A 23853-nucleotide genomic window follows, 5' to 3' on the forward strand; every position below is an offset into this window, starting at 1 on the left:
GATCAGTCAGATATTGAGTCCTTAGTTGTGCATGTTGGAGCCAACGATGTGGCAAAGCAGAAATCTGAGATTCTGAAAAAGGACTTTAATATTCTACTGAACACTATGGAAAAGTTAAAAATGAAGTTATTTCTCAGTGGTCCAATTCCAGCACCTCAATGGGGAGACGATAAACACTCCAGGCTGGACATGATAAACAAATGGCTGATTAAAAGCTGCTCTGCCAGCTCAGTGACCTTCATCCATAACCTCTGGATCTATTGGCAGCACTTTCACCTTTTTGGAAGAAGCGGACGCAATCTTAATAAACATGGGATAAAGCTACTCACTGCAAATCTTTTTCATTTTATCAACAAGGACAGCAACGTGATCATCGCTTCAGAAGAACAGGCTCAAGGATTTCTGACTAGGAAGGAACCTTATCAGGAACAAAAACAAGTTGATACATCGACTGGAGACGGAGCGACTGGTTCCCTTCCTCCTTCTCCCCTCCCTTTCTGCTCACCCACTTATTCACAGGATTCACAAGGTACACATGGAGAAATGTCTTCTGGACCGGAGTTTCTTAAATTTAAAGATGGAATGAATCAACAGGTTGTACTTGGGACGTCTCTCCTTAGCGCTCACGTAGCAGACCTCACTTCATTTAAGCCACCTGACTCTAACTTCCCAGAGGATCCATCACTCTGCGTTTCTGAGGTCTGAGGCCGGGGTCCAGATTTTATCTTTACACCCTTCTTGCTCCAGAATGTGTCTGGGCCCCTCGGCACTGCAGAACAGGACATTACCTGTCCGGATCACTACAAGAAAATTTACAAGAAACAGAAACATAAAATATAGGGGACCTAATTCAAACATCAGACTGATCCCCTGCCTAAAAGAACCCCAGACTGAAGAACTTTTGGTCTCCAAGTCACTTAAACTCTTTAAAATCCCAGATCTCTCTGTGCTAAAGCTCTATTAATTAATGATTTCATCACCGAGCATAATATCGATGTTATGTTTCTGACAGAAACATGGTTGAATGATAATAATGAATCGATCGTACTAATTGAATCTGCGCCTCCTAACTACAATTTCTTCAGTGAGAATAGAAAACATAAAAAAGGAGGAGGCGTGGCTTCAATATTTAAGAATACCATAAATTGTAGTAAAATTTCTTTGGGTCATTTCACCTCTTTTGAGTATCTTGGAATTGAGGTTAAAGGTCACAAATGAACTTTGACTGTAACTTTATACAAAACTCCAACTTTTGTGGAAAATTTCTTTACTGACTTGAATGAACTTCTATCTCTTATATGTATTGATTATGATTGTTTAATAATTGTTGGTGATTCATGTTGACAACCCCCAAGACAGAGGGGCAAAAAAGCTCGCTAATATTTTAGAGACTTTTGGTCCAACACAACATGTCAAACAAGCAACACACACTCAAGGACACACACTGGACCTGGTTATCAGTAAGGGTGTGAATATTTCCAATGTCTCTGTAACTGATGTCGCCCTGTCGCATCACTTCCTGTTATCTTTGAAAGTTCTTTATCTTTTAACCCACTTGGACAAACAGCAACCATCACAAAACGTTCTCTCACTGAAAACACAGCAGAAACTTTTAATCAAATCTACTCTTCTTCCTCACCCTTAAGCTGTAATGATGTAGATAAGTTGGTAAAAGATTTTCAGTCTAAAGTCTCAGATATTATTGATTCCATTAAAATGAAGGTTGTGTCTGGTAAAAAGAAATCTCCATGGAGAAATGCACAAACTGTTAGATCTGCAAGACAACTCTGCCGTAGAGCAAAACGAAAATGGCGTAAAACTCAACCCCACGTTCATTGTGACATCTATAAAGAAAGTCTACGTAACTATCATTTAACACTAAAACATGCAAGAGAGGCTTTCTTTGCAGATGTCATAAACAAAAACATTAACAATGCTCCAGCTTTATTTGCAACAGTTGACAGAATCACAAACCCTCCTGTGATTTTACCGCCTGAATTCCAATGTTTTGCCGCCTGCAACCAGTTTTCCAGCTTCTTTTCAGAGAAAATTCATAAAATCAGAGGATTAATCTGAACATCCACTATAAAGTCAGTACCAATGCTGAGCCCAAACAAAACAAATACAGGAAAAATGACCCAAATTCAACTACTTAATTATAAAACCCTACAGGAAATTATAAGTCAATAAGCTCCAGTTCCTGCTGCCTGGATAATAATAATAATAATAATAATACATTTTTTTCAAAGGCGCCTTTCTGGCACTCAAGGACACCGTACAAAGAGCAAAGTAACAGAAACAATAAAATGTAGCAATTAAAAAATAGATAAAATAAATACACAACAATGTATCTATATAGAATCTATATATAAATCTATGTAAAAAAAATGAAAAAAAATAAAATTCTATATAAAAAATCAAGCAAACCAATTGTGTCATATTGAAAAGGCAGATCTAAAAAGGTGTGTTTTAAGTTCGGTTTTAAATTTAGGGAATGACTTTATGTTTCTAAGATGAGGTGGTAGGGAGTTCCAGAGTTGGGGGGCAGAGCGACTGAAAGCTCTGCTCCCCATGGTAGTAAGACGGACAGAGGGGACAGACAAATGGATGGAGGAGGATGATCTGAGGGAACGAGAGGGAGTGGCAATATGAATAAGATTGGAAAGATATAGTGGGGAAAGATTGTAAAGAGCCTTAAAAGTATACAGAAGAATTTTGTATTCTATGCGGAACTTGGTAGGCAGCCAATGAAGTCTTTGCAAGATAGGAGTGATGTGGTGCATGGATGGGGTTTTAGTAATGATACAGGCAGCTGAGTTCTGGACCAGTTGAAGCTTATGAAGAGATTTCTGGGTGAGACCAAACAGAAGGGAGTTGCAATAGTCCAGGCGTGATATCACAAGACAGTGAACAAGAATGGCAGCGGAATGGGAAGTAAGGGAGGGGTGAAGACGGTTGATGTTGCGTAGATGAAAATAAGCTGAGCGGGTAATATTGTCAATATGAGACTGGAAAGAGAGGGTGCTGTCAAGAATAACACCCAGACTCTTTACCTGAGGGGAGGGGAAAACAGAACAGTTATCAATTTCAAGACTAAAGTTTTTGATTTTGGCCAGATTAGATTTAGTACCAATGAGAAGGACCTCCGTTTTATCACTATTAAGCTTAAGTAGATTAGAGGAGAACCAGGATTTAATTTCAGTCAAACAGTCAGTAAGCGAGGATGGTGGAAGGTTGGAGGCGGGCTTACTGGAAACATAAAGCTGGGTGTCATCCGCATAACAGTGAAAATCAATGTTATATTTACAAAAAATATTACCCAGGGGAAGGAGATAAATAATAAAAAGAAGGGGCCCTAAGACAGAGCCCTGGGGAACTCCTGATGTAACAGAGGAAGGCTGAGAAGAAAAGGTTTTGATCCGAACGAACTGAGTGCGGCAAGAAAGATATGATTTAAACCAGTTTAGAGGAGTCTGAGTGATACCAATGGAAGACAGTCTATTAAGTAGGGTGACATGACAAATAGTGTCAAACGCTGCGCTCAAATCAAGTAGGATAAGAATGGACAGCAAGCCAGAGTCAGCTGCCATAAGGAGGTCATTAGTGATTTTTATGAGAGCTGTTTCTGTACTATGGAGGGGACGAAAACCAGACTGAAACAGTTCATACAGGTTATTGTTGGATAAATAAGTGTGAAGTTGCGATGCTACTATCTTCTCAAGAATTTTAGAGATGAAAGGCAAGTTGGAGATAGGACGGAAATTATTCAGATTGTAGTAATCAGCACCAGGTTTTTTTAAGATAGGAGTTATGGCAGCAATTTTACATGATGCGGGAACTTTTCCAGTGGAAAGAGAGGAGTGAATAATGGTAGAAATAAGAGGGATTATGGTTGAAGCACAGGCTTTAACCAGGACTGTGGGAAGAGGATCAAGCAGACAGGTGGATGAGTTAGATTTATGTATTAGATTTGTAATTTCTGAAGTTGTTGGGAGCTGGAAGGAAGAGAAGGAATGGGCTGGAGGAGAAAGTTCAAAAACAGAACAGGGGAAGGGTTGTGAGCTGAGCTGCTGGTGAATCTTTAGAATTTTGCTGTCAAAAAATGACATGAGAGAATTATAAAAATCAGTTGAACACAGATATGAAGGTAGAGAGTCCGGGGCTCCTATAATGTTCTTATAAAGTGAGAATATTGACTTGGTGGAACCTTCATTTAAACAGATTAGACCAGTGTAGTAGAGGGACTTGGCTTGAGTAATACAGTCCTTATAGTGTAATATGTAATTTTTATACATGTCTTTATGAACAGCTAGTCCAGTTTTCCGATAGAGCCTGTCAAGTTGCCGTCCTTTGGCCTTCATGAGCCGAAGTTCAGGAGTAAACCAGGGGGCAGAACGAGCAAAAGAAACAGATCTGGTTTTTAGCGGAGCAAGAGAGTTGAGTATTGAGTGAAGACCAGTGTTATAATATGAGACCAGGTCATCAAGAGCAGTTGAATTTAAAGTGGAGTATATGTTGTCCATGAGAGAATTTACGCTGGAGGAGAGAGAATTTACATTAATATCCTTAATGTTACGAAAAGAAATAAGACGAGAAAGCTTAGTGATTGAGAGAGGAAGACAAATGTTAAACTAGAAAATTTCGGAAGAAATTTAGCCGGGGCCTGCCAAGGCGCGCCCGTCGGTTCGGGCCCGGCATCGTCCCGCTACAAATTGGCATGGACGCTAAAGAACGCCGCAACGTAATCAATGGCATGCGGAGAACCGCAAGAACGTTAAGTAAGGCGGACGTGCACCATTCAGTATGATTTTAAATATTTGTCAAGGTTTTTATTTTGGAAGTTTTGTTAAACTTCATTTCAAAGGGCCAAACTAATCCCATGCGTAATAGTCATTGGGTTAAATCAGTTATATAATGCTCAAAACACAAGTAGTTGATGTAAAAATATTCAAGGCTTTTATTTTGGAATGTTAAGCTTCATTTCAAAGGGCCAAACTAATCCCATGAATAACAGTCATTGGGTTAAATCAGTTATATATTGCTCAACAGAGCAAATATTTGATTTAAAAATATTCAAGGCTTTTATTTTGAAATTATTATTATGCTTCATTTTAAAGTTCCAAACTAATCCCATGTGTAACAGTTACTGAGTTCAATCAGTTCTATACAGCCCATAGCAGCAAGTAGTTCTAAAGGCCAGTTCAGTCCTGATCTGTTTCAACTGAGGGTTCCACTATAGTTAGAACTACAGTGATGCGTTTTTGTAGTCCTAATCAGCAGCCAATAGGCTCTTGAGTTCCGTTGCTATGGTAAATAAGTTTCACACCAAGGTGTGAAATGTCAGTGAGACAGCCTGAGACAGCCTAGAAAATCCTGTCGCATCACTTTGCTCTGAAGCACCGTGACAGAAAACCGTACGATCTAGATAAATTTCGAAAACATTTTACCGGAGCAGACAGGCGTATCAATGTCAGGACCGATTTTGATACCAATCGTGCGATATTTGTGGGCGTGATGGCGATTTCAAAATTATTTTGGGCTCAAAAAACCTCTTCATTTCTCACTCTAGCCGAGATCGGCTGTCACTCTAATTTTAGGAAAAATGAGAAACTTTGGGTCGCTTAGAGGCAAATTGTGGACAAACCGTAACTGATATCGACGAGCCGTCTTCACTTTCGAAGAGATCACAGACGTATCTACAAAATGAAATTTGAATGGCATTTCTAGGTGAATTTGTGACGACACAGAAAATCCTCAAAAATAGGGTATTTCTAGGATTTTTCCCATTGACTTATAATGGGGTTTTTTTCGTAGTTTATTGCGAATTATGTCGCCACGTTAAGCCCAAATCCCACCAGAAGTAATAGCAACAATGGCGTGAATTTTCTGCACGTTTTGATACCTCATTTGTAGGTGTGCACCCAGCGGTATGAGCCGCATTAACGGTTACGGAAGAAAAATAAAGAATAATACGTAAAGAGACGCTTCTCTCCGACAATAGTAATAGGTTCCTGCCATTGCTTTGCATGGCAGGCCCCAATTAGAAAATTTCGGAAGAAATTTAGCCGGGGCCTGCCGAGGCGCGCCCGGGGGGTTCGGGCCCGGCGTTGTCTCGCTACAAATCGGCATCGACGCTAAAGAACGCCGCAACGTAATCAGTGGCACGCGGAGAACCGCAAGAACGTTAAGTAAGGCAGACGTGCACCATTCGGTACGATTTAAAATGTTGTCAAGGCTTTTATTTTGGAAGTTTTGTTAAACTTCATTTCAAAGGGTCAAACTAATCCCATGCGTAATAGTCCTTGGGTTAAAATAGTTATATAATGCTCAAAACGCAAGTAGCTGATGTAAAAATATTCAAGGATTTTATTTTGAAATTTTCAGTATGCTTCATTTTAAAGTTCTGAACTAATACCACGTGTAAGAGTGCTTTTGATGAAAAAGTCAAATAAAGCCAAAAGGAGCAATTACGTCATGTAAAAATATTCAAGGCTTTTATTTTGAAATTTTCAGTATGCTTCATTTCAAAGGGCCAAACTAATACCATGTGTAACAGTGCTTTGGATAAAAAAGTCACATAAAGCCAAAAACGGCAATTACCTGATGTAAAAATATTCAAGGCTTTTATTTTGAAATTATTATTATGCTCCATTTTAAAGTTCCTAACGAATCCCATGTGTAACAGTGCTTTGGATGAAAAAGTCATATAAAGCCAAAAACGGCAATTACCTGAGGTAAAAATATTCAAGGCTTTTATTTTGGAACGTTAAGCTTCATTTCAAAGGGCCAAACTAATCCCATGTATAACAGTCATTGGGTTAAATCAGTTATATATTGCTCAACAGAGCAAATATTTGATTTAAAAATATTCAAGGCTTTTATTTTGAAATTATTATTATGCTTCATTTTAAAGTTCCAAACTAATCCCATGTGTAATAGTCATTGGGTTAAATCAGTTATATAATGCTGAAAACGCAAGTAGTTGATGTAAAAATATTCAAGGCTTTTATTTTGGAATTTTTGTTAAATTAATTTCAAAGGGCCAAACTAATCCCATGTGTAACAGTTACTGAGTTAAATCAGTTCTATACAGCCCATAGCAGCAATTAGTTCTAAAGGCCAGTTCAGTCCTGATCTGTTTCAACTGAGTATTCCACTATAGTTAGAACTACAATGATGCGTATCTGTAGTCCTAATCAGCAGCCAATAGCCTCTTGAGTTCCGTTGCTATGGTAAATAATGGTCTCAGCAGGTGTGAGCTGTGAGTCATACATGCTGCGGACACAATTGTGTGTTTGAGCAAACACGTTTTACTGAAAAAAAGCATTGGAAACAAGTCATTCCTGTTCGGGAACCGTAATACATATTCGAAAAGCGTTTGAAGCGTATGAGAGGCCTATGTGTCTTCTACGATAGTCCCGAGATTCATATCTGTACCTCAGTCAGAGCATTTACAGCGATGAGAGAAAGAAATGTTGTGCCCAGATCTGAAATTCTAGTCAAATACATGGGAGAAAGCCTGAGAAAGCCTCAGAAAATCCTGTCGCATGACTTTGCTCTGAAGCACCGTGACAGAAAACCGTACGATCTAGATAAATTTCGAAAACATTTTACCGGAGCAGACATGCGTATCAATGTCAGGACCGATTTTGATACTAATCGTGCGATATTTGTGGGCGTGATGGCGATTTCAAAATTATTTTGGGCTCAAAAAGGTCTCTTGATTTCTCACTCTAGCCGAGATCGGCTGTCACTCTAATTTTAGGAAAAATGAGAAACTTTGGGTCGCTTAGAGACAAATTGTGGACAAACCGTAACTGGTATTGACGAGCCGTCTTCACTTTCGAAGAGATCACAGACGTATCTACAAAATGAAATTTGAATGGCATTTCTAGGTGAATTTGCGACGACACAGAAAATCCTCAAAAATAGGGTATTTCCAGGATTTTTCCCATTGACTTATAATGGGTTTTTTTTCATAGTTTATTGCGAATTATGTCGCCACGTTAAGCCCAAATCCCACCAGAAGTAATAGCTCCAATGGCGTGAATTTTCTGCACGTTTTGATACCTCATTTGTAGGTGTGCACCAAGCGGTATGAGCCGCATTAACGGTTACGGATGAAAAATAAAGAATTATAATAAAGAAACTTTTCTTGGGAGAATAGCAATAGGTTCCTGCCATTGCTTTGCATGGCAGGCCCCAACTAGAAAATTTCGGAAGAAATTTAGCCGGGGCCTGCCGAGGCGCGCCCGTCGGGTTCGGGCCCGGCGTCGTCACGCTACAAATTGGCGTCGACGCTAAAGAACGCCGCAACATAATCAGTGGCACGCGGAGAACCGCAAGAACGTTAAGTGAGGCGGACGCGCACCATTCAGTATGATTTAAAATTTTTGTTAAACTTAATTTCAAAGGGCCAAACTAATCCCCTGCGTAATAGTCATTGGGTTAAAATAGTTATATAATGCGCAACACACAAGTAGTTGATGTAAAAATATTCAAGGCTTTTATTTTGAAATGTTAAGCTTCATTTCAAAGGGCTAACCTAATCCCATGAATAACAGTCATTGGATAAAATCAGTTATATAATGCTCACAACACAAGTAGTTGATGTAAAAATATTCAAGGCTTTTAATTTGAAATGTTTGTTAAACTTCATTTCAAAGGGCCAAACTAATCCCCTACGTAATAGTCATTGGGTTAAAATAGTTATATAATGCGCAAAACACAAGTAGTTGATGTAAAAATATTCAAGGCTTTTATTTTGAAATGTTAAGCTTCATTTCAAAGGGCCAAACTAATCCCATGTGTAATAGTCATTGGGTTAAATCAGTTATATAATGCTGAAAACGCAAGTAGTTGATGTAAAAATATTCAAGGCTTTTATTTTGGAATTTTTGTTAAACTTAATTTCAAAGGGCTAACCTAATCCCATGAATAACAGTCATTGGATAAAATCAGTTATATAATGCTCACAACACAAGTAGTTGATGTAAAAATATTTAAGGCTTTTATTTTGAAATTTTCATTATGCTTAATTTTAAAGTTCCAAACTAATCCCATGTGTAACAGTTACTGAGTTAAATCAGTTATATACAGCCCATAGCAGCAATTAGTTCTAAAGGCCAGTTCAGTCCTGATCTGTTTCAACTGAGGATAGATAGAACTACAGCGATGCGTATTTGTAGTCCTAACCACCAGCCAATAGCCTCTTGAGTTCCGTTGCTATGGTAAATAATGGTCTCAGCAGGTGTGAGCTGTGAGTCATACATGCTGCGGACACAATTGTGTGTTTGAGCCAACAAGTTTTACTGAAAAACAGCATTGGAAACAAGTCATTCCTGTTCGGGAACCGTAATACATATTCGAAAAGCGTTTGAAGCGTATGAGAGGCCTATGTGTCTTCTACGATAGTCCCGAGATTCATATCTGTACCTCAGTCAGAGCATTTACAGCGATGAGAGAAAGAAATGTTGTGCCCAGATCTGAACCGAGGTCGGCTCTCACTCTAATTTGAGGAAAAATGAGAAACTTTGGGTCGCTTAGAGGCAAATTGTGGACAAACCATAACTGGTATCGACGAGCCGTCTTCACTTTCGAAGAGATCACAGACGTATCTACAAAATGAAATTTGAATGGCATTTCTAGGTGAATTTGTGACGACACAGCAAATCCTCAAAAATAGGGTATTTCTAGGATTTTTCCCATTGACTTATAATGGGTTTTTTTTCATAGTTTATTGCGAATTATGTCGCCACGTTAAGCCCAAATCCCACCAGAAGTAATAGCAACAATGGCGTGAATTTTCTGCACGTTTAGATACCTCATTTGTAGGTGTGCACCAAGCGGTATGAGCCGCATTAACTGTTACGGATGAAAAATAAAGAATTATAATAATATTAAAGAGACGCTTGTTGGGTGTAGAGTAATAGGTTCCTGCCATTGCTTTGCATGGCAGGCCCCAATGAAAGAAGAAAATGGTCAGTTATGGCAAGTTCATCTGCTTTACAATCAGAAGGGGAAACACCACAATAACAGACTAGATCGAGGACATGACCCTTGGAATGAGTGGGAAAATTGATGAGCTGCTGAAGACCAAAGCTCTGGAGGCAGGATGAAAAGTCTCTAGTCAGAGGACTATTGCAATCATCCATGTGAATATTGAAATCACCCAATATTATAATGTTAGGTGAAAGGGTTGACCAGTGAGTGAGGAGAGCAGCAAAGTCATTCATAAAGTCATTATTAGTTTTCGGGGGACGATAGATGGTTGTAATGATAGTGGGGGCAGGTCCAGAAAGCTGACACACAGTTGATTCGAATGAGGAGAAAGTGGGAGCAGACAACGGCGAGACTAACCACTTCTCGCGGTGGATTACCGCGAGACCTCCTCCCCGGCCGGTGCCACGGGGTTGAGAGATGTAAACAAACCCCGGTGGAGTAGAATCGTTAAGCTGAGAGAAGTCATTAGGTTGTTGCCAGGTCTCAGTCAAGCATAGAAAGTCAAACTTACGGTCAGTAAGGAGATCCTGGATGAGATGTCCCTTGCCCGTGAGTGAGCGGATGTTAAGCAGACCGAAGTTTACAGAGGAATTATCAGACTTTACAGGAGTGTTAGCTGACCGGGCTAGGCAAGCTAGCACACTGCGGTCAACAACCCTGTTGGGAGCACGCCGGAGACGACGAGAGGTAGACCAGATGGATTTTATGGGTTTCGAGATGTCTTCTTGGGTGTTCCGCGGTGGATGTATTTCCGGCGTGGTAAGGGGGTTGCATCCAAGATGAGCAGTGAAGCAGGAGGGGGTGCAGGTAGATGTCCTAGATCTATAACTCTAGAACATTTCTTTAAGAAAGTCCTGCCTGTTATTGCTGCTGATCTGATCCAAATAGTAACTCATCGCTCTCATCAGGCGTTTTCCCCCAGGCTTTGAAAACAGCAGTAATCAAACCACTTATAAAAAAGAACAGTCTGGACAAATCACTAATGCAGAATTACAGGCCGACCTCTGACCTCTGATTCATCAGCAAAGTTATTGAAAAAGCTGTTTAAACAATTAAATAGTTTCCTAACAATAACCAACCGCTTTGACTCCTTCCAGTCTGGTTTCCATGGTTACCACAGCACAGAGACTGGCCTAGTCAAAGTGTTCAATGACATCCATATAAATACAGACTGTGGCAGAACCACAGTGCTGGTTCTGTTGGATCTCAGTGTTGACCATGACATATTACTGAACCGACTGGAGAGTTGGGTCGGACTCTCCGGTCCAGTGCTTAACTGGTTTGAATCTTACATAAAGAACAGGGATTTCTTTGTTTCAATTGGAAACTTCTCATCAAAGAGGTCAAAGGTCACATGTGGGGTACCCCAAGGTTCAATCCTAGGACCCCTTTTATTCAATATTTATATGCTCCCACTAGCTCAGGTTATAACAGGAAATAATATTAGCTACCATAACTATGCAGATGACACACAGCTCTACATTATGATGTCACCAGGTGACCTTTGAGAAATATTCTCATTGAATACTTTGTTCTGTACAAAGTTGAATGTGCTGACAACAAAATCACACAAAAATCCTCAATGGAAATCAAATTTATTAACCAATGGAGGCCTGGATTTGGAGCCACACACAAAATTAAAGTGAAATAACACTACACGCTGATCCAACTTTAATGTAATGTCCTTAAAACAAGTCAAAATGAGGCTCAGTATTGTGTGTGGCCTCCACGTGCCTGTATGACCTCCCTACAACGCCTGGGCATGCTCCTGATGAGGTGGCGGATGGTCTCCTGAGGGATCTCCTCCCAGACCTGGACTAAAGCATCCGCCAACTCCTGGACAGTCTGTGGTGCAACGTGACGTTGGTGGATGGAGCGAGACATGATGTCCCAGATGTGCTCAATCGGATTCAGGTCTGGGGAACGGGCTGGCCAGTCCATAGCTTCAATGCCTTCATCTTGCAGGAACTGCTGACACACTCCAGCCACATGAGGTCTAGCATTGTCCTGCATTAGGAGGAACCCAGGGCCAACCGCACCAGCATATGGTCTCACAAGGGGTCTGAGGATCTCATCTCGGTACCTAATGGCAGTCAGGCTACCTCTGGTGAGCACATGGAGGGCTGTGCGGCCCTCCAAAGAAATGCCACCCCACACCATTACTGACCCACTGCCAAACTGACCCACCTGCACGGTGTTGGGCTGTGAGCACAACCCCCATCTGTGGACGTCGGGCCCTCATACCATCCTTATGGAGTCGGTTTCTAACCGTTTGTGCAGACACATGCACATTTGTGGCCTGCTGGAGGTCATTTTGCAGGGCTCTGGCAGTGCTCCTCCTGTTCCTTCTTGCACAAAGGCGGAGGTAGCGGTCCTGCTGCTGGGTTGTTGCCCTCCTACGGCCTCCTCCACCTCTCCTGGTGTACTGGCCTGTCTCCTGGTAGCGCCTCCAGCCTCTGGACACTACGCTGACAGACACAACAAACCTTCTTACCACAGCTCGCATTGATGTGCCATCCTGGATGAGCTGCACTACCTGAGCCACTTGTGTGGGTTGTGGAGTCCGTCTCATGCTACCACGAGTGTGAAAGCACCACCAACATTCAAAACTGACCAAAACATCAGCCAGACAGCATAGGTACTGAGAAGTGGTCTGTGGTCCCAACTGCAGAACCACTCCTTTATTGAGTGTGTCTTGCTAGTTGCCAATAATTCCCACCTGTTGTCTATTCCATTTGCACAACAGCAGGTGCAATTGATTGTCAATCAGTGTTGCTTCCTAAGTGGACAGTTTGATTTCACAGAAGTTTGATTTACTTGGAGTTATATTGTGTTGTTTAAGTGTTCCCTTTATTTTTTTGAGCAGTGTATATGGACCAATATTGAGCCACAACAGGTCTCGCAACTACGGTAAGCAGCCGCCGACTTCATTTCCCCATAGAAGAAGAAGCGCGCGGTGCATGTTGGGTTTTGTGTAAAGACCCCAAAATGGCTCCTATTAAGAGACACGCTTACGACGCAGAGTTTAAGCTCAAGGCGATCAGTCACACAGTACAACACGGGAACAGAGCAGCAGCCAGAGAATTTAACATGAACCAATCAATGGTTATAGCAGAAGTGGAAGAAGCAACAGCTGTCTATTCATTTTGGGAATGAAGGGAGTTTTCAGAACGCTGGTATGTAATCTATTAATAAAGTTTGACTGACCTATCTGACTGTTTTGTTGACATTCCCTTTAGCGCAGCTCCATCTAATGGATGCATGACGTAACTCCAGCCTCTACTGTAGCTACTGTATAATGTGGTGCACCTTATAGTGCGGAAAATATGGTAATTAAGTAGTGTGAAGGTACCTGTTGGAATAATTTTATATGTTTTAAGGTTTATTATGAATTTGTTTTACCTTTGTATTTACATTTTAATGCTGTTCTTTGAGTGTTTGAAAGTGTTTGCAGAAGAGGAAACTGTGGGAAGCGGCCTGCTGAGGAGTGAAGAGGACGACACCATGAACGAGACGTTCCAGCGGTGACGGCCTAGAGGAACTACAAACTGGCCTCTTATCTTATAAAATATGCTTTTGAAGATTGTATGAATGAGTTGTGTTCATGTGAGTGTGCAGCCGTTTTCTGCTCCCCCTCCCTTCAGGGCTGCACTCTGTCATGTAACTAGGGAGTTCCTAAATCTAATAAAAGCAGGTTAGACTCAGCTGAAGCTTCAGAGCAAAGGCAGAAATCTGTAACTGGGTTTCAGCTGTGCTCTCCCTGCAGGTAAAACTAAGTTCTGACTCTTTTCTCTTCTTTGTGTCTGTGTTCAGGTAATTTAGACCCAACAGTACCACTGTAAAATAAGTTGGTTTCCACTAAATTTGCAATCATCTTAATCAAGTAAAGTCAATTATTTGGTCCAAAAATTGCAAATTAGTTGGGCTGGCTCTATTAAATTACTTTGGATCCAATTATAGTAAATGAGTTGAATCAACCTTAAAAGTTAAGTTGAGCCAACACATTTGCTTTAAGTTGGAGTAACAAAATTACATAGTGCTGAAATATAGCAATGTAATCAGGTGGAAAGAGTCCTAAGAGTTATGTTTTTGAGTGTACATGTTGCTAATAGCTGCTTAATAGATGCTGTGTCTTTTGATACATACCTCTGTAAACTTGGCTGTCCGGCCATCAACCCCTCGCCAACATGCTTGCCGCAGGTGATGAGTATCAGGTGTGTTAGAGTTCCCATCTTTAACGGTTCCCACATTTTCTGCTACCGTGGCAAAGCATGTGGTGCGAGGTTACCATCATGCAGGTTCCAGTGCATCCCTTAGATGTACCCAAAACCGCAGCTATCACGCCGTTTGGTCTTTTTGAGTTTTAATGGATGCCCTTCAGTCTTAAAGGCGCAGCGCAGACTTATGGATCCGGTCCTGCAGGGTATGCCGTTTTTGTTCATCTCTTTGGACGACATATCGGTGGCTAGTCCCTCTGCGGAAGAACACATGGTGCACCTTCGTCAGCTGTTTGTTAGACTTAGTGAACATGGCCTGATCATGAACTCAGCTGCCTGCTGTTGAGTTCCTGGGACACAAAGTGTCTTCTCAAGGGGCGATTCCCCTACCTGCAAAGGCTGAAGCAGTTTCCACTTTTCCCCGCCCTCCCTCAGTGAAGCCCCTGCAGGAGTTTTTGGGGATGGTAAACTTTTATAACCGTTCACCTCATGCACCAGTTGTATGAAGCACTTAGAGGCATAAAGGACACCAGCAGATAGAGTGGACCCCCGAGAGGATGCAGGCATTCGATGATGCCAAACAGGCCTTGGCTAATGCTGCGCTTTTGGCCCGTCCATCCCCAGAGGCTCCTGTGACTCTAACAACTGATGCCTCTGATTATGTAGCTGGGGCAGTTTGTGAGCAATGGGTGGATGGTGCCTGACAACCCATCGCTTTTTTTAGCAGGAAACTCCGGGATGCCGAAAAAATATATAGCACCTTTGATAGGAAACTGCTTGCCCTTTTTCTGGCAACACGCCATTTCCACTTCATGTTGGAGGGCAGAGACTTTGCTGCTTTTGTTGACCACAAGCCTCTCACTTTTTCTACGGCAAAGGTTTCTGAACCGTGGTCGGCTCGGCAACAACAGCATTTGTCTGCCATTTCAGAGTTCATCACTGACATTCAGCATGTGGCTGGCAAGAATAATCTGGTGGCTGACCGACTGTCCAGAGCAAAGGTTGTTTCTGTGCATTTAGGTGTGGACTACCTCGCCATGGCCACAGACCAACTGACCAACCAGGATGTTCTGGCCTTTAAAGAGGCTGAATCCAGTTTACATTTAGAGAAGGTCTCCTTTCATGAGTGTGGAGCATCCCTTCTTTCCGATGTCTCGACAGGCAAACCTCAACCTTTGGTCCCTACTAGTTGGCGTCGGCGGGTTTTTGATGCAGTTCATTCCCTTTCACACCTGGACGTTAAAGCTTCTGTTAAACTGCTAGGGGCAAAGTTTGTGTGGCCGGGACTCCGTAAAGATGTACGGACATGGGCGGCTTCCTGCTTGGCTTGCCAGCGTGCCAAGGTGCAACGGCACACTAAGGCTCCACTGGAGCACTTTCCTGTTTTGTAACATGTGCATGTGGACTTAGTGGGGCCGCTTCCACCTTCCAGAGGTTTCTCCTGACGATGATGGACAGAACTACTCGGTGGCCGGAGGCAGTTCCACTGTCAACCACTTCGGTTGATGTGGCTCGGGCATTTATCTCCTCCTGGTTGTACCGGTTTGGTGTGCCATTGGACTTGACCTCTGATAGATGTCACCAGTTCACTTCAGAGTTGTGGACTGCAGTGGCAGAGAGCCTTGGGGTTAAACGCCACCGTTCTGCTGCCTACCATCCGCAGACCAACGGTCAGTGTGACAGGTTCCACTGCACAATGAAGGCAGCATTACGGGCCTCGTTGGTGGATAATAGCTGGACAGATTGCCTGCCTTGGGTTCTGTTGGGCCTGCGTTTGGCTCCAAAAGAGGACCTGCTGTTTTCTTCAGCTGCGTTGGTCCTGGGCCAGCCTTTGAGTTTACCAGGGGAATTTCTTCCGGGTCCAGCGGGTTCGGTTGATTCCCAGGGCAGTAGAACATTTCTAAATGGGGAATCTACTGTAGATCTTTTGCCCCGTTGGCAGCACATCACTGCCTTACACAAGTGTTTGTGCCAAAGGACCTAATGTCTGCCGAGTATGTATTTATCCGCCATGACTTCATTCTCCTTACGATGGTCCATTCCATGTTTTGGAGACGGGACCTAAGGATGTTTTGGTGGAGTAAGGGGGTAATGAGGAGGGTATATTTATAGGAAAATACTAATACGGGAGTAAGGAGGAAGAGGGCTGTAAGAAACCGTAGTTTCCCTTATGAACACACATCCATCCTGTGATGGAACTGGACCCGGTTCATCATTATGATGGGACAGAGAGAAACTCTCTTCCCTGAGTTCAGGTCCAGAACCTGCTTTCTGATCCAGACCCGCTCACCATCCACCGGCTTCCTGAGCTACACGGTGCACATTAATGTGGATTCAATCACCGGGTTTATACAGCAGGACTAAATATAGCAGACAAGTGAAATATAAGAGGCATCACCTACACAACCCAGGGTTGCTAACACGACGTTAGCTAGTCAGTTGTCTCATAGTAAAAGGAAAGTACCGCTCACCTCTTTATGCAACTTCAAATGCCCAACAGTTGGAAGTTGTTGTTTCTGGTCTTGCAGGTTTTTCATGTTTCACTCTGTTTTTAGTTGGATATTTCATGATTGATGGACCCAAAAGAAATGACTCACAGGAGAATATCTGCTCTGCTTTCAGTTTTCTGTCTCTCGTTTTTTTCCCCGTTGTTATTTTTAAATCCTGTTCATTTGATTTTTTGTGCTGCAGCTATGAACACAAACATACGGAGTGTGAAGAACAGAAGGACGGTTATACTGTTAATACAGAATGAGTCAAATGAATTAATGGGGCCACTTTATAAATTATGTGTTTTAAATGTTAAAACTTTGAGTAAAATATCAAGTCTTTTTAAGTAAAGAGCTTCAAGTCAAGTCCCAAGTCAATAGTGTGAAAGTTAAAGTCAAGTCCAAGTCTCAACCCTTGATTTTAATGACTCGAGTCCAAGTCATGTGACTCGAGTCCCCACCTCTGGTTGGAAATATTAGTGTAATTATGATAGTTTTAATCATGATTCACTTCAACATATGTTTAAATATTAGATTGTTTTGAGTCGACATTTTAGGAAAACTAATCAGAAAATATTGAGTGTAAAAAATGTTTTGGTATTAAAATCTGTTCATGTCTGTTTTATCAGAGTTTGAAGATTTTATATGAAACGTTTTAATTTTATAATCTACTGTTTGATGCCCTGGGTCAGAGGTCAGAGGTCAGCAGAGCTCTGTGGTTCAGGAACCAGTTTGAAATGAGAAACACAGATGCTGATAAACTTTGGTCTCGTTTTCTTCAGTAAAATGTTTGTGTATGAAATAAAAACATCGATAGTTGGTAAAGATCAGCAGGGTTAACCAGCCATGGATCCATCTGGGCCTCAGTAAAACCTGCCTGGTCTCTGGCTGATAACAGCAACATTACAGCTGGTTGAGTCTAAACTATGTTGGACCATCAGACAGTAGAAACACCTGGAGATAAAAGTAATGGAGCTAAACCAGCCAATCAGATCACTGGATCTGTCTGAACGCCACTCAGTGTCTCTGAAGGCGACTTTGTGTTTCAGTATTTTTCTAAGGTAATTAATGATTCCTTTCTGGCTTTGGATTCTGGTGATCATGATAAAATGTTGATGTGATTTTATGAATTTGACTGAATAAATTCTGATTATGAAGTTGAACAGTTTCTGTTGTCTTTATGGTTTCATTTTACACATTAACGGACCTGAGAGACCAGAGAACAAGAGCAACAGGCAGAAAATGTCTAGTTTTCAACAGTATCTAGTCGAACTCGATGTGAACTCGTTCAGTCTGAGTCCCGTTGTCACAGCGGCAGACTCGGTGTTGCTAGGTAACCGGCTCAGAGGAAACGGCATTCACATGGACCTTACCAGAGGGGCTGCATTTCATTGGCTGATGCCCATTCTACCTGGCCGTCTCACAAACACACTTAGCTTCCCGTTAGCTAAGTACAGCATAAAGGCAGAACTGATACAACTTCTACACCTTGAAGCCTGTTTGCTACACAGTCTTACGTTAGCTAAACTGATCAATATGCAATGTGTCTGTATCTGACATTCACTAAACATTTTATTTTAGCAGAAAAGGCTTTGGACTAAACTGTTACTCGTGTTAGCCACGTTAGCACCAAGTACAGCTAGTCGATCAACCATCGCTGTGTTCAGGGAAGCGCTGATTAATAATCGAGAAATAAATATCAAGCCTGGAAACTTGATATCGTAACGGACTGAATGTTATGTTTTTAACGTAATCTTTGCTCGTCTTGCGGGGCGCAGGCGGTTGCCACGGTAACAGGTGTGCTTAAACTACAAAGAGAGAGAGAGTAAAAAGGTAGGAGTTGTGATGATTGAATGAATTATACTTATGCCCACTAGGTGGTGATCATGAGTTCATGTGAATGCATAAATGTAAAGAATAGAACAACAGAGTGAGAGAGTCTTGGGTGACACACCTGTAAGAAACCTGTGTGAGCAGACGCATGAAAAGAGACTTTAATAAAAGTGTCTGAGCAATATAAGACGGCTGGTCATTATCAAACACGAATATAACATGGTGTCAGGAGTGAACTGAAAGGCCGACCATGGAGCTGAAACCACCGGAGAGCTTGAAGCTGACGGGAAACGTGGATGAGCATTGGCGTGCCTTCAAACAACGTTTTCAACTATATGTCGCCGCAATGGGTTTGGAGTCAAAGCCGGAGCCAAGAAAGGTAGCGATGTTGCTGACCATAGCGGGAGCGCAGGCTTTGGAAGTCTACAACACATTTGTGTTTGATGAACCAGACGACAAAGGAAAGTTGGATATTGTGCTAAGTAAATTTGATGATCATTGTTCACCTAAGAAGAATGAATGCTATGAGAGATACGTGTTTAGATCCCGAATGCAGACTCAGCATGAACCATTCGATAACTTTCTGACAGATCTGAAAGTACAAGCTCAGTCATGCAATTTTGGCCTGCTGAAGGACTCGATGATTAGAGATCAGATCGTCTTTGGTGTACGTGATGGGAAGCTCAGAGAAAGACTGCTGAGGGAAGTGGAACTGACCCTGGAAACAGCTGTGAAGATGTGTCGGGCGAGCGAACTGTCTCTGCAGCAAGTGAGGACATTTTCTGAACTTTCAACAGGAACTACTTCACAGTTTAGTGACGGAGCAGCGGCGGTAGGAGTGGTGTCCTTCCAGAAAAAACGCAATGCACTGAGGAGGCAGCTGCCGGAGGGAGCCGTTATCAACTGTAAGCGCTGTGGATCACGGCATAAAGTGAGACAATGTCCTGCTTATGGTAAGCAGTGTTTAAATTGCCATGGAAAGAATCATTTTGCAAAGCAATGCTTTATGAAGAGGAAAGAAGAAAGGAAGAGGAATCGTGTAAACTTAGTAGAGGAAACTGACCTAAGTGACACATTCTTTATTGGTGTTGTGAATTGTGAAAATGAGTTAGAAAAAGTGCAGTGTGTTGACAGAGATGATAAATGGACAATTCCTTTGTTAATAAATGGAACCACAGTTAAGTTCAGATTGGACACAGGTGCTAAGGCGAATCTCATTAGCATGTCTGATATAAAAGAAATGCAAGTAAAACCTCATATAAAAGAAATAAAGTCGGGTCTAAGAGACTATAATGGACAATCAATTGAGTGCATTGGCACATGTCAGCTGAATGTGACAGTTAAAGGAACAAAACATCTTGTGTTCTTCTCAGTTGTAAAAGAAGATCGTGAGTCACTTTTAGGTGATAAATCATGTGAGGAACTTGGACTGGTGAAAAGAGTGTATCACATAAACTCTGAATTGAATGAATCTAATAACCCTGTTGATGCAATGCTTCAGGATTATGAGGATGTTTTTCAAGGATTAGGTGCTGTACCCTGCACATACAAGATTCAGCTGAGAGAGGGCGCTCAACCTGTTGTGCATGCTACACGTCGCATTCCAGCACCACTGCGAGAGGGGTTGAAAAATGAGTTGGACAGAATGACCAGGTTGGGAGTCATTCAGAAAGTGGAAGAGCCCACCAATTGGGTTAATTCCATAGTGATTACCAAGAAGAAGAATGGAGAATTGAGAATATGCATGGATCCAAAGGATCTAAATGAGAACATCAGGAGAGAACATTATCAAATACCCACTCGAGAGGAAATAATCAGTGAGATGGCTGGAGCAAGATATTTCACCAAGTTGGATGCAGCACAAGGGTTCTGGCAAGTAAAGCTGGATGAAAGCAGTACCAAGTATTGTACCTTTAACACACCTTTTGGAAGGTACTGTTTTCTAAGACTTCCTTTTGGAATAAAATCAGCACCAGAAATATTCCACAGAGTGATGGAGCGGATCATAGAAGGCTTGGAAGGAGTGAGAGTCTACATTGATGACATCATTATCTGGGGATCAACAGCTCAAGAACACAATGACAGATTGAGACGCGTCATGGAGCGCATACAGAAAAATGGACTGAAGCTCAATAAAAATAAATGTGAGTTTGGCGTCAAAGAAATTATGTTTCTCGGAGACAAACTATCTGCCCAAGGTGTTCAACCAGATGAAGATAAAATAAAGGCTATCTTGAAAATGCCACCGCCTGTCGACAAAACAGGTGTCCTACGCATCATGGGGATGATTAATTTTATAGGAAAATTCATTCCCAATTTGAGTGCAAAGATGACAAACATTCGCAGACTCTTGTACAAGCTGAGTCAATTCCATTGGACAGAAGTTCATGAACAAGAGTGGAAGGAATTAAAAAAATATCTGACTACGGAACCGGTGCTCATCTTCTACGATCCAACTAAAAAAATAAAACTGTCTACAGATGCCTCAAAAGATGGGCTTGGAGCAGTTCTTCTTCAGGCTGAGAATGAACAATGGAAGCCAGTGGCTTATGCGTCCAGAGCCATGACCAAAGCTGAATGCAGATATGCTCAAATAGAAAAAGAATGCTTGGGGCTGGCTTATGGACTAGAACGGTTTCATAACTATGTGTATGGTCTGCCATCTTTTGTAGTTGAAACAGATCACCGACCCTTGGTTGCCATCATAAAAAAACATCTAAATGAGATGTCACCAAGGATTCAGAGACTTATGATGAAGATGCAGAGGTATGAATTTACATTGATCTACACTCCAGGGAAACATCTGATTCTTGCTGATGCTCTGTCTAGGGCCCCTACAGACATTAGTGTGAGTTCAACTGAAGAGGATATTCAGTGTCATGTGAATTTGGTGTCCACTGTGTTGCCTGTGTCAGATGGAAAGCTACAGCAAATAGTTGAGGCAACAGCTAAAGACACAGAGTTGCAGTTAGTCATACAGAATATGGATGAAGGATGGCCAATAGGCTCATGTTCACAGTTTTTCAATGTTAAAGCTGATTTAAGTGTTGTGAATGGACTATTACTGAAAAACAACAGGATTGTAATTCCACAAGAGTTACGACAGGACATTCTACAGCGGATTCATGAGGGTCATCTAGGCATTGAAAAATGTAAAAGAAGAGCTAGGGATTCAGTTTTCTGGCCTGGACTAAATAAGGACATTGAGGTGCTAATAAGCAAATGTGAAACATGTCAGACATTTAGAAACAAACAGAGCAAAGAACCTATGATAATAACTGACATTCCTACATCACCATGGCTGAAAGTGGGAATGGATTTGTTTCATTTTAAGGGTAAAGACTATTTAGTGATCGTTGATTACTATTCAAATTATCCAGAGATGGCTCTATTAGCTAATATGTCATCAAATTGTGTCATAACACATGCTAAATCAATCTTTGCAAGGCATGGCATTCCACATATTGTGGTGAGTGACAATGGACCATGTTTTAGTAGCAGAGAATGGCAAAAGTTTACAGAACAGTATGATTTTAAGCATGTAACATCAAGTCCACATTATGCACAGTCGAATGGAAAAGCGGAGAAAGGTGTTCATATTCTTAAGCAACTTCTGAAGAAAGCTGCAGATAGTAACTCTGATCCGTATTTAGCTTTATTAAGCTACAGATCATCGCCGTTGCAATGTGGGTTTTCACCTGCTGAACTTTTGATGAATAGGAAGATTCGTACAACTCTGCCAAGTTGTGACAGTAATGAACAAGGTGCAAAGAAGTCGTCAAAGTTGGAGTACAGGTTACGAAAGCAGAAAGTAAAACAAAAGTCATATTATGACAGATCAGCTAAGATTCTACCCACATTGTCATACAAGGACCCAGTAAGGATTCAGGATGATGAGGGATGGAATACTAAGGCAACTATTCTGCAGGAAGTAGCTCCACGTTCATTTGAAGTGAAAACTGAAGATGGACAAGTTTTGAGACGAAATCGTCGCAGTTTGTTGAAAATTCCATTAGAGCCTGTTGATGAGTCGAATGAAGAATCTAAGGACTCAGATTATTCCTATAACTGAAACACATTGCAACATGGACAGTATTAGGGATGATCCACCTGTGTTAAGAGGATCTACCAGAGTGGTGAAAAAACCTGATAGACTGAACTTGTAAAAAAAAAAAAAGGGGAAAAGTTGAAATGTCTGTATTTTGTAATTCAGTGTTTTATCTGTCTCCTACAATGTATGTTATTCTTTGAACTTTCTTTTGCAACATTCTTACTTTAAAGAAAGGAGGATGTGATGATTGAATGAATTATACTTATGCCCACTAGGTGGCAATCATGAGTTCATGTGAATGCATAAATGTAAAGAATAGAACAACAGAGTGAGAGAGTCTTGGGTGACACACCTGTAAGAAACCTGTGTGAGCAGACGCATGAAAAGAGACTTTAATAAAAGTGTCTGAGCAATATAAGACGGCTGGTCATTATCAAACACGAATATAACAGGAGTGGTTTTGAGTTGATCACCTGTTCGGGTTATTTTATCTTTGTTTCCCTTTGCTGTGGCTCATTACAGCCGCTGTAGTTTCTAAACGTTGGACTAATTACCTCGTTAGTTTGTGAGTTTACGTCATTCACAACAAACATCAAATATATTTCATAAAACTTTAACAAACAAATGGTTCCTACTGTGGTAATTATGTAAAATTAAATTAATTATATCCCAACTTCAGAAGATTTGCCTTTACCTTTACAGAGCTCTTTGGTTCCTCCTATCAGTCTGTAGTTTCTCATATTGAGGTCAAAGTTCAGATCTACCATAACTGACTGATACCTGCTGGCCTCAGGTTTGCAACCAGCTTGTGACTGAGAAACCAGTAACCTCCTCCCAGATGATGACATGAACATGTTAGTTCCTCTGTCCATGTAGCAGCTGATATATTGTGAAAATCTCCTAGAAATGATTCACTAATCAGTCATGTTTACATAGGAACAACCAGGCTTTGTTTGTGAGACTTGCGGTCACGTGGGTCGGTTGTGGGCGGAGCTTGGTAAGGTCATAGACCTGTTAGCGTGTGACACGGAGCTGGACAGGTGGAGAACCAGCACACCTAGCTGCCAGGACGACCAGCAGGTCTCTCCATCCCGCTCTGACAGCTGCTGTGCTGAAGGAGGCGCTATTAGCTATTAGCACTAACCCTAGCTCCTCCAGCTAGCTAGCCTCCATGAGGATTGTGGGAAATTAAGTCTTTAGTCAGGAGTAACAAAGCCAATCAGCTGGATTATTTTACCCCAACTGAGCACGCTCAGAACAC

At 41.6% G+C, this 23853-nt stretch overlaps 1 protein-coding gene across 2 annotated transcripts in view; it reads right to left on the reverse strand.

The window, feature by feature from the left end:
* ctc1 (CTS telomere maintenance complex component 1) overlaps positions 1 to 23853 on the reverse strand; it is an 82969-nt gene that overhangs the window by 43380 nt on the left and 15736 nt on the right. The window lies entirely within an intron of this gene.

This window comes from Xiphophorus couchianus, chromosome 24, assembly GCF_001444195.1.
Source record: "Xiphophorus couchianus chromosome 24, X_couchianus-1.0, whole genome shotgun sequence".
Taxonomy (NCBI): Eukaryota; Metazoa; Chordata; class Actinopteri; order Cyprinodontiformes; family Poeciliidae; genus Xiphophorus; species Xiphophorus couchianus.